Raw genomic sequence first — 10,288 nt, 5'->3', positions numbered from 1 at the left:
TTAATTAACACCCTTTTCACTTCTGTCCTTATTTGTTAGAAATCTAATTAGGCCCAAGTAGAAAAAGAATCTGGCTATTATGATCAGTCTCAATGTGCTTTAGAAAATCTTGGGCACTGGACTAGGTGAGGATGTCAGCAGGTTGCAATGGTCTTTAATTTACAGTCCTATACAAGTGCAAAAAGGAAAATATTTGTTGGGAAAGTTGATAGTGGTTACTAGAGCCAAATAAAAATTATCCCTGGTACCTGTGAAATAGCAATAATTATGCAGGCATGTGTGTAGGGCTGTTTATGAGAAAGACCTTGAGGATTTCTATCTTCTCAGGCAATTGCTGTTTACTGAGCACATAATATACGTCAGGCAAATTGGACCTTTGAAGTGTCAGAAGAATTCAGCAAGTAAGTAACTATAAGGATTCTTATTTTACAGAGAAGAAATAACTGGGGGAATGTTTCTCAAGGTTGAAAGGAAATGGATTTTTCCTATTGATTTATAAGCTGTGGTGGGGTAGAGTCCCTCAGAGTCTAAATCATTCTTATAAAATATGTTAGTCAAAGTTGACTCAAAGTGATTAGGTAAGTAACTGAGGCAACCAGAGCAAGAACTTCCATACAGGTCAGTATGTGAATGACAACGCTCACATTCTTTTACATTGTGTCATACTGTCTCCTGGAAGTGCTGGCATCATATATCAGCGGTGAGGGAATTACAATGTATGCTAAACGGCATAAAACCTATAACCAAAAAGAAACCATGCAATCTCAAATATATGGGGCAATTGCCAGCATCAAATCAATTGATAACATCCAAGTATTTGCTTGAAGTGGAATCTTATTCATGGTTATGAATATGAAGCACTTGTGCAAGGTGATGAGCTATAACCAGGTTAGCTGTTGATGGAAACTATGAGTGACGGAGACTTAGAGAGTTAGAGCCATGTCCTCCCACCTTCTTGGTGGATGCCAGATTCAATGCAGGATCTTCGTGCTCAAAAATCCAAGAGGGAAATCTTTGTAGGTTGGGCAATAGAAGTGCCTTTTAGTAAAGCTTCCATATTCACAGCAGGAAGATTTCCTTGTGAGGGTCTCCCTCAGATGAGTTAGGATTCTCTGGAGTGAACACAGGGGTTTGTTGGTGAAGCAAGGTGGATCTATAGCTTTAGCTGAAAAAACCATTTTATATATAAGATCCAAATCTACTTAATAGACAAAAGATTATTTATAATTTCTGTTTCTACTTTTGTTAACTTTCATCTGTGGCATTTTCTATAGCCTCTTTTCCATATTATTCAAATTGTTGTTTGATGCAAGACCCTTATGGGTAGATCTGATTTAAGTTCCGGAGAGGTTAAGGATTTCTTATTCAATATCTTGGATTTTGGCTTAACTCTTCTGTAGCAAATGTTTTGGGGAAAAAAACAAAGCAGTTTGAGGCTTTTTAAGTTTCTAGCTCCCCACTCCTGGCAGATTTGTCTGCCAAAGACTTTGGTGAGAATGTTTGTCTCTCCTGGTGCCTGCTACTTCAGCAAACTCAGCTGTCAGTCACACACTAAGCACAAAGAAAGGCTGAGGGTGATCAGGTGGCCTTTCCCATTCCTGTTAACTCGGGCAGCTATTTCTTGAACTTCTGCAATGTATCTGTTAGTACCCAGGTGTTGTAGGGAGAGCTTTACCCCGGGGATCACTGCTGTATCCTATTTAGAAGCACAGGTTTGTAAAGACCTACCTACAGGCAGAAAAACCTTTGGTTACAAGTAGCAACATAGCTTAAGAGAAAACCGATTAATAGTTTCCTCTGAGTGATGGGTCCATTTGTAAAGGTGGATGCCTCCAACTACTGAGGATGTAGAAACAAAAAAATAAAGCTGAACCTCTTCTGGCTATAATTCATTTATGCACCTATTCCTGTTTCAGGCATCATTCCCTCTAAATAGATTGAAAAGGAAGATGTGTGACTGCTCAGAGCAAAATCCATATCACATCATTAGAGAAAAAATAAGCAGTCTGTGGACAGTGAGGGCAAATGCACTTCTACCATAATCCATGCCTTTGCCTTTTCGTCTGCTAGAGCTGCTTCTTGCACTTAAGTTTTGCAATGTTTCCTGCTTCACTTATGATAAGCTGAATCCTGGGTCTCCACCATCTTTTGTATCCACGTCAGGATAATTCATGTTGGACTTCTAATTGGTGCTTAATAAGTACGGGGGCATGGGTGGCCGTGGAGGTGGATTACCTGATTGCAGTTAATACTGGTCAGCAGGTAAAAGACAATGGGTTTCCCAGTTTCCAACTGTCATGGAAAAATCCTTTTAAAACACCATGGGTTATTGTTTGTTGCATGTTTTATGTAACATTCCTCTGAAAACAAAATTAAATGAGAAAATGGGAAAGGGTGTCTCATTAAACTTGGAGTCATTTTGTCAACACGTATCTTGGTTTTAACATGTTGTTCTTTGTTGTGACATCATGCATCCCACTGTTTACCTTCTAGGAAGGAAAATGTGGATGACTTTAGTCCTACCCTCCAAGGGAGTAGGTTATCGGATGAGCAGAACTGTGTCAAACAGGTAGCCCCATTTCCTCCCAACTGGTTCATGTGTCTCTGTCCAGAAAGAAGGCATTTTGAATCTCTTTTTTTTCACATACTTCACACACAGACAGAAATCTCCGACAAAAGGGTCAATGCCCAGAGCCTGAGCCTGAAGTGGAGCAGATCCTGCCATAGCCGTAGCTGGGCAGCAGCAGGAGGAGGTATGTGGGTTAATAGCATTTAAGCACAGGTCTTTTAAGGGAATTGATAAAGGGTTATAAGGCATAGTGTCACAGTAAAGAGCACAGTTTCTGCCATCAGAATCCTGGCCTTTCTGTGTGAGTGGCCTTAGCGGTTCCTAATTTGTACCATAGAGCTATTGTGATGAAGTGGAATAATGCATGTGATTAGCATGATGCCAGCCATAACCAATAGTTGCTATTGATGGCTTTATTGACTGGTGCAGGAAAGTTTAGCAATAGAACTCCCGACTATTTGTCACCATGGTAAAAAGCTGGTGTGGTGATGACTGTACGTAAGTGTGGAAATAATCGGTCTATTTTAAATGTATAGTTCATGTCCATTTGTTTTAGTTAGGGTTACTATTGCTATGGTTTAACGCCATAACCAAAAGCTGGTTGGAGAGGAAACAGTTTGTTGGGCATAGACTTCCACATCATCGTCTATCACCGAAGGAAGTCAGGATAGGAACTTAATTAGGGCTGGAACCTGGAGGCAGGAGCTGATGCAGAGGCCACAGAGGGGTGCTGCTTACTGCCTTGCTCAACCTCCTTTCATATAGAACCCAGGATTAACAGCCTAGATATGACACTACCCACAATTGGCTGGAGATCACTAATTAAAAAAAAAAAAAAAGAATTACTGATCTGCCTGCAAACTGGTCTTGTGGAGGTATTTCCTCAAACCTATGTCAAGTTGACATAAAAGTGTCTTGCCTAATATTCTTTTTACCCAGTAAAATATCCAACCTAATCGTTTTGAAATCATGTGTCTCAAGGTCAGAGACCAACAGTAAAAGCTAAGACTCCAAACTGTGATGAGGAAAATTAGATGCACACTTGAATGAATGTCTGTGCTGCCCAGGATACACACTTGTCAAAATCTCCTAGACTACCATGTACAAAACATAATATTAAATGTCATTTTTAAAAACAGATAATTACAAAGAAGCTCAGAAGAGTGGTTATTAATATTTTTATGTATTTACCCTGCATTTATTTTGCTCTACAACAACTCTGAAGTAGCTAGCATGCAAGCTGCATTCCCTTCTCAATTCTCAAGCTTTTGCTTCTCTACTCTTTCCTAATTTAACCCTTTCTGGAAATGCTTTTTTCATCTATCTATTTTCCATTTGCAACTGATTTGAATTTTATCTAATATGAGCTAAGAACTATATATACTACAGACAGAAGAATGCTGGCCCCATTCATTCCGTAGTGAAGGAATAGGTAAGGAAGGAATGTTTTATTAACACAGAAGACATGAGCACAGACTAAGAAGTAGTGAGATGTGAGCCTTAAGAATGATGGGAGTCAGTCCACTCTAGACAAGAAGTGGGGATGCTGGCGTGGCGAAAGGTATGAAGGCATGGAGCAGTTCAAGGCAACAGGAAATGTACATTTACCAGCTCTTACCCAGATATGAAGTTCAAAGTAGTAATTCATAAAAATGGATCTTAGAAAAGTAGACATGAGAAAATTAAAATTAATTTAAAGGGCACTTATTTCATTTTAAGAATTTGGAATTATTTTTACACGGAGTATGGAACTGATAAAGGATACTGAACCACAGAAAGACATGACCAGACTTCACATTTTCCATCAATTACTGGCTACAGGAGAAGAGCTTGTTGTAAGAGGTGTAGCGAATAGTTATAGACATTTCCCTGTGACCCATGGGAGAAGCATGTGAACCTGACTGCAGGCTGTGCAAAGGTTCTTTGTTGCTTTGTCTTATTGTGGCCTTTTTCCTGTTTGTTTTCCAAAGACAAAGAGAGAAGAAGGTGTGGAGCTGGAAGAAGACCTGAAGTGTAGAAGATCTGGGAGGAGATGAGGGAGTGAAACCATCATTAGAATACATTGTATGAAAATATTGTATGAAAAAGGAAATATGCCCTGCAATGCAGCCAGGCCTAAGTTGTTCATGCAGGTATTGTCTTCAGTTACGTGTGTGTCATAGCAGCAAAGACCCTGAATATTTGCCATCTGGTGATGACCTTCCTGACCTTTTCCTTGCTGATCCTCTTTTTCCAGAATAATGTCCTTTTAAGTAGCCACATTTGTCCTGTATTATGTCTCCATATGTTAAAATCTTTCAACTTTGTCCAATCCCCGACCTGAACTGATAGGACACCTCCCTGATGCCCACTGGCCATGTGAGTATGGTCCTTAACGTCTCCAGCTTCTCCTGAGTTTCTAAAATTCACCATAATTTCCCCCTTGGAATCCTACTAATAATTTCTGCATAAATTTACATGGAAATTTGTTTTACATATAGTATTAAATCTTAATGTTTTCAAGCAGTGGGGCTGAGTGGCTAGACATATGAAACAGTAAATACTTGGCGTCTTATTCGCCTGAGGTATCAGGAGGTTGATAACCTCCAGAGGAGAAAACGAAACTGGAACACTTCAGTTGGTGAGGATGAGCAGAAAATGGAATTCTTAGATACAGGTGGTAGAAATGTGCATTAGTGTGGTGTGACAGAAAGCAGCACCTAGGGTCTTTGGCAGATTAAAATGAGAACTCACGTGTGATCCATTGATCTGACTAACTGGGTAAGCACATAAAGTAAACGGACTCACTATGACATTCCCGTGTTCATGTGAGCACCCATGCTTGTGGCAGCACTAGTCACAAAGAAATGTGGTACAGACACGCAATGCTAATACCATTTGGTCACAAAAATAAATGGAATTCTGCGATTTTTGACAACAGAAATGAACCTTGAAGACATCGTGGTACATGAAATAAGGCAGGCACAGGAAGATGAATTCTACATTATCTCATTTATCAGAAGATGTTATCACATGGAAGCAGAAGGTAGAAAGATGACCACTGGCGGCCGGTACTCAAAGGAGATTGGAATATAGAATATGTTGGCGTTCCACTGTGCACACTTACCCCTTGGGTCCAAACCCTGGTCTTGTCATGTACTGCTCTAAGTGAATTCTTCGTAATTCAGTCTCTCAGAAGATGGAGGTACGACTGCAAAATGTTCCATTATAAACACAGCATACTTAAGACAGTGCTAAGGAAGCACTGCACATTTTATTACTTTTAATTTCCTTCACTTTGTCAACCTGTATTTTTAAAGAGCTAACACTCTTTCCTCTCTACATTCCAGCTGAACTCCCTATTCCTCCATTGCTTGGCTCCCTGTCTTTCATTGTTTCTACCCATGTCAGCGGCTGTATTAACTGTGTCTCATAAATCTTCTCTCTTCTTTGTTTGCTTATTTACTAAATGACATCTGTAATATTTTAGCGTGTGATGTTTTGTTATATGTACATGCTGTGAAATATCTAGAGTTTATGATTATGCATTCCTCATACTCTTATGAGATAAACTGCTTGAAATCCATTCTTCTAGCAATATTCAAGTACACAAAAGATTACTGACGATATACTGTATAACCACCATGATATACATTACATCTTGGACTTCTCCTAACTGAAATTTTATAGTGTCTGGCAAGCATCTCCCCAGTCAGACCTTCCATCTCCCAGATTATGATAGCCACCATTCCTCCTCTCTGACATACAACTCTTAATCATGTCATTTTACACCTGGCTTATTTCACTTAACATAATCATCTCCAGTATCAACCATGTTGTAATAAATGACAGAATTTCATCTTTTCATAATTGAATAATAGTTTACATCTGTACCCATTGATAGACACTTTGGTTGCTTCCATGTCTTGGCAACTGAAAATAGGGCTATAATGAACATAGTAATGGAGTTACTATTTGCATATTGATTTCATTTCTTTAAAATATATACCCAGTAGCGGGTGACTGCCTGACTATGTGGTAGTTCTAGCTTTAGCCTTTTGAGTCACCTGCTTATTGCTTTCTATATGGCTGTACCCATTTACATTTTTATCAATATGCAAAACTTTCCTTTTATCCTCACAGACATTTTATGTTTCTTGAATATTCATTGACTTGTTTACTCATTTGTTTATTTTTATTTTATAGTGCTTAGGGTTAAATTTAGAGCTTTGTATATGATAATGACAAAGCATACCATTGAATTATGATCAACCTATTTAAATTTTAATAATATTCATCCTGAGATGTGTTATGTGAAATCTCATTACAGTTTAATTTACATTTCTCTGATGATCAGTGATATTCATAATTTTAGTCTCAAATTTAAATCTTTCATTCACTTTGAGTAGATTGTTGCATATAAGATAAGGGAAAATTTCATTCTCCTGAGTATAGAGACTCGAGCCTTCTAATACCATTTTTGAAAAGGCTGTCATTTCGCTATTGTTTATTCTTGGTATCTTTATCAGAAAGCAATTGGCTGTGGATGTAAAGCTTTATTCTTGGGCTCTCTCTTCTGTTCCTTTAGTCGATGTGTTTTCTATGCAATTCTATCAAAAGTTTGTATCAAACCTTGATGTTTTGATAATCTTAGGTTTTCGATATCCTTGTCTCTCATCTTTCATAGAATGCAGCTCCAAATGGATCAAAAACTTGAACCTAAGACTCAGTGTCCTGAATCTGGGAGGATAAAGCAAGGAATATACTTGAAATGATTGGCATAATAAAGGACACTCTGAACAAGATCTCTCTGTAATAGACATTCAGACTAACAATTAATAAATGGAACTTCACAAAATTAAAACACTTCTTAGAGCAGAGGACCCATCATTCAAGTGAAGAGGCAGGCTACAGAATGGGGAAAAATATCTTAGCCTTTTATACATCTGATGGAGAGTTAGTATCTAGAATACACTACTCAAAAACTAAACACCAAGAAAACAAGCAGCCCATATAATAAAAATCAAGAAAGGCAACGTTTCTTTGTTCTTTATGTTCAAGATTGCTTGGTTATATGAGCTAATATCTTCACAATTGTGATCATAAGTTAGATTCCTAGATTTAGCAATTGATAGCATTGGGAATCATAATGAAGGTTGAGAAGCCAAGATCTTAAAAAATCTTTGCAATATAAACTCTCTATATCTCATGAGAGAAGGAACCTTACCAGGCCTGTTGGTTCTCACGTGTTCCTAAAACAGTTTTTATAAGTATAAAGTATTCATGAGTAGTCATGAAGAACTGAAGGGAACCTCACAGGGAAGCAGAAGTCTAGTAGGGAAAAGTGAACAATGAGTTCTTGTCCTTCATCAGAAGCAGTTCCTCTGACCTAATAGTCTACCATCAGTGTGAAAGCAGCTGCCAAGTTAACAAGAGCTTAAGGGGACAGTGTAAGGCAAATCAGAGGATGCTTTATCACAAACATGGTCTAGGACCAGTCCTAGCTATAGTAGCAGTTTTGCAACTCCAGAAACTATAGGATGCTACTTGTTAACTAACTCTTAATCAGAGATATATTCTAGAATTGCAAGAATTAAACATTTTTGTCGGGTGGTGGTGGTGCATGCCTTTAATCCCAGCACTCAGGAGGCAGAGGCTTGGTGGATCTCTGTGAGTTCAAGGCCAGCCTTGTCTACAAGAGCTAGTTCCGGGACAGGCTTCAAAGCTACAGAGAAATGCTGTCTTGAAAAAGCCAAAAAAAGAATTAAGCATTTTCTATACTGAATATGTGTAATAATATTCCCAATATTCTGCTACAACATAAATAATAATTCATGTTGTCAATGTTTTTTGAAGTTCTCAATTCAACATAAGTTTGGTAAGTATATATCTGATTTCATACATGGCAATGGATGGACCAATCATTTTAAAAGAAAATAGTAACACAGTGTGGCTATTACCTTTCTGAGTAAATACCACTCAAGAGGTATATTCAGAATCACAAATGATGGCATATGATATATGTCAAACATGACAAGAAGGGAAGGCCATTGGAAAACAAATAACAGAACTGTTTTCTCCAACAAATGATTCATCTATATAGATCTTGGAAATGACTAAAATGACCATTTAAGTACAATTTGAATTTTAAAATTGGAATGTTCCATACAGTGAAGAAGTGATACAAGTATTAGACAAGTGAGAATACAGGGAGTCTAACACATTAAAGAAGCAGGGAATACTCTAGCTGCCTAGACTATAGTACTTCGGCAGCAGAAAAGATAAGGTAGTATTCTAATGTGTATATATTCCACACTTTCTTTACCCATTCTTCTATTGAGGGGCATGTAGGTTGTTTCCAGGTTCTGACTATTACAAATAGTGCTGCTATGAATATAGTTGATCAAATGCTTTTGTAGTATGATTGGGCATCTCTTGGGTATATTCCCAAGAGTGGTATTTCTGGGTATTGAGGTAGGTTGATTCCCAATTTTCTGAGAAACCGCCACACTGATTTCCAAAGCGGTTGCACAAGTTTGCATTCCCACCAGCAATGGATGAGTGTTCCCCTTACTCCACATCCTTCTCCAGCATAGGTTATCATTGGTGTTTTTGATTTTAGCCATTCTGACAGGTGTAAGATGGTATCTCAAAGCTGTTTTGATTTGCATTTCCCTGATCACTAAGAAAGTTGAACATGACCTTAAGTGTCTTTTGGCCATTTGAACTTCTTCTGTTGAGAATTCTCTGTTCAGTTCAGTACCCCCATTTTTTAATTGGGTTAATTAGATTTTTAATGTCTAGTTTCTTGAGTTCTTTATATATTTTGGAGAAAGTGTGGCATATATATGCATTAAAGTTCCACTCAGCGGTAAAAAACAATGACATCTTGAATTTTGCATGCAAATGGATGGAAATAGAAAACACTATTCTGAGTGAGATAACCCAGACCCAAAAAGATAAATATGGTATGTACTCACACATTAGTGGACTCTAGCCATAAACAAAGGACATTGAGCCTATAGTTCTCAAACCTAGAGAAGCCAAATAACAAGATGAACCCAAAGAAAAACATATATAGATCCTCCTGGAAATTGGAAGCAAACAAGATCACAGGGCAAAAGTTGGGAGCATGGGGGTATGGAAGAGGGGGAGAGAGAAGGGAGAAGGGAAAGACTGGGGAGAGCTTGGGGGAGTGGGAGGGTAGAGATGGAGGAAGGGCAGATATAGGAACAAGGAAGAAGATATCTACATTAAGGGGGCCATTTTAGGGTTGACAAGAGACTTGGCTTTAGAGGGGATCCCAGGGGTCCACGAGGATGTCCCCAGCTAGGTCCTTGGGCAGCAGAGCAGAGGGCACCTGAACTGACCTTCCCCCACTATCACACTGATGATTATCTCGAATATCACCATAAAATCTTTGTCCGGTGATGGATGGAGATAGAGACAGAGACCCTCAACAGAGCAATGGACTGAGATCCCAAGGTCCAGTTGAAGAGCAGAAGGAGGGAGAAGATGAGCAAGGAAGTCAAGACCATGAAGGGTTGGTCCACCAACTGAGACAGTGTGCCTGATCTACTGGGAGCTCACCAAATTCAGTTGGACCAGGACTGAACGAGCATGTGATGAAACCGGATTCTCTGAATGTGGCTGCCAATGGGGGTGGACTGAGAAGCCATTGACAAAGGAACTGGTACTTGTTTTTACTGTATGTGCTGGCTTTTTGGGACCCTAGTCTAT

At 38.8% G+C, this 10,288-nt stretch overlaps 1 long non-coding RNA gene across 2 annotated transcripts; it reads left to right on the top strand.

Annotated features, from left to right (window-relative positions):
* The first annotated feature begins 324 nt into the window (after window positions 1–324).
* On the top strand, window positions 325–9,674 carry LOC125405471 (uncharacterized). 2 transcript variants are annotated; one of them, XR_015003851.2, is made up of 5 exons: window positions 325–401; window positions 2,494–2,569; window positions 2,660–2,753; window positions 4,540–4,701; window positions 5,490–9,674. It is a non-coding gene; the product is annotated as an uncharacterized LOC125405471 (long non-coding RNA). The 2 variants fall into 2 exon arrangements; XR_015003850.2 differs by having other exon boundaries at window positions 4,540–9,674.
* The last annotated feature ends 614 nt before the right edge of the window (window positions 9,675–10,288 follow it).

Source organism: Myodes glareolus, chromosome 1, assembly GCF_982192425.1.
Source record: "Myodes glareolus chromosome 1, mMyoGla1.1, whole genome shotgun sequence".
Classification (NCBI taxonomy): domain Eukaryota; kingdom Metazoa; phylum Chordata; class Mammalia; order Rodentia; family Cricetidae; genus Myodes; species Myodes glareolus.
Note: the sequence above shows the minus strand (reverse complement) of the source record. Positions and strands in the feature narration are given on the sequence as shown.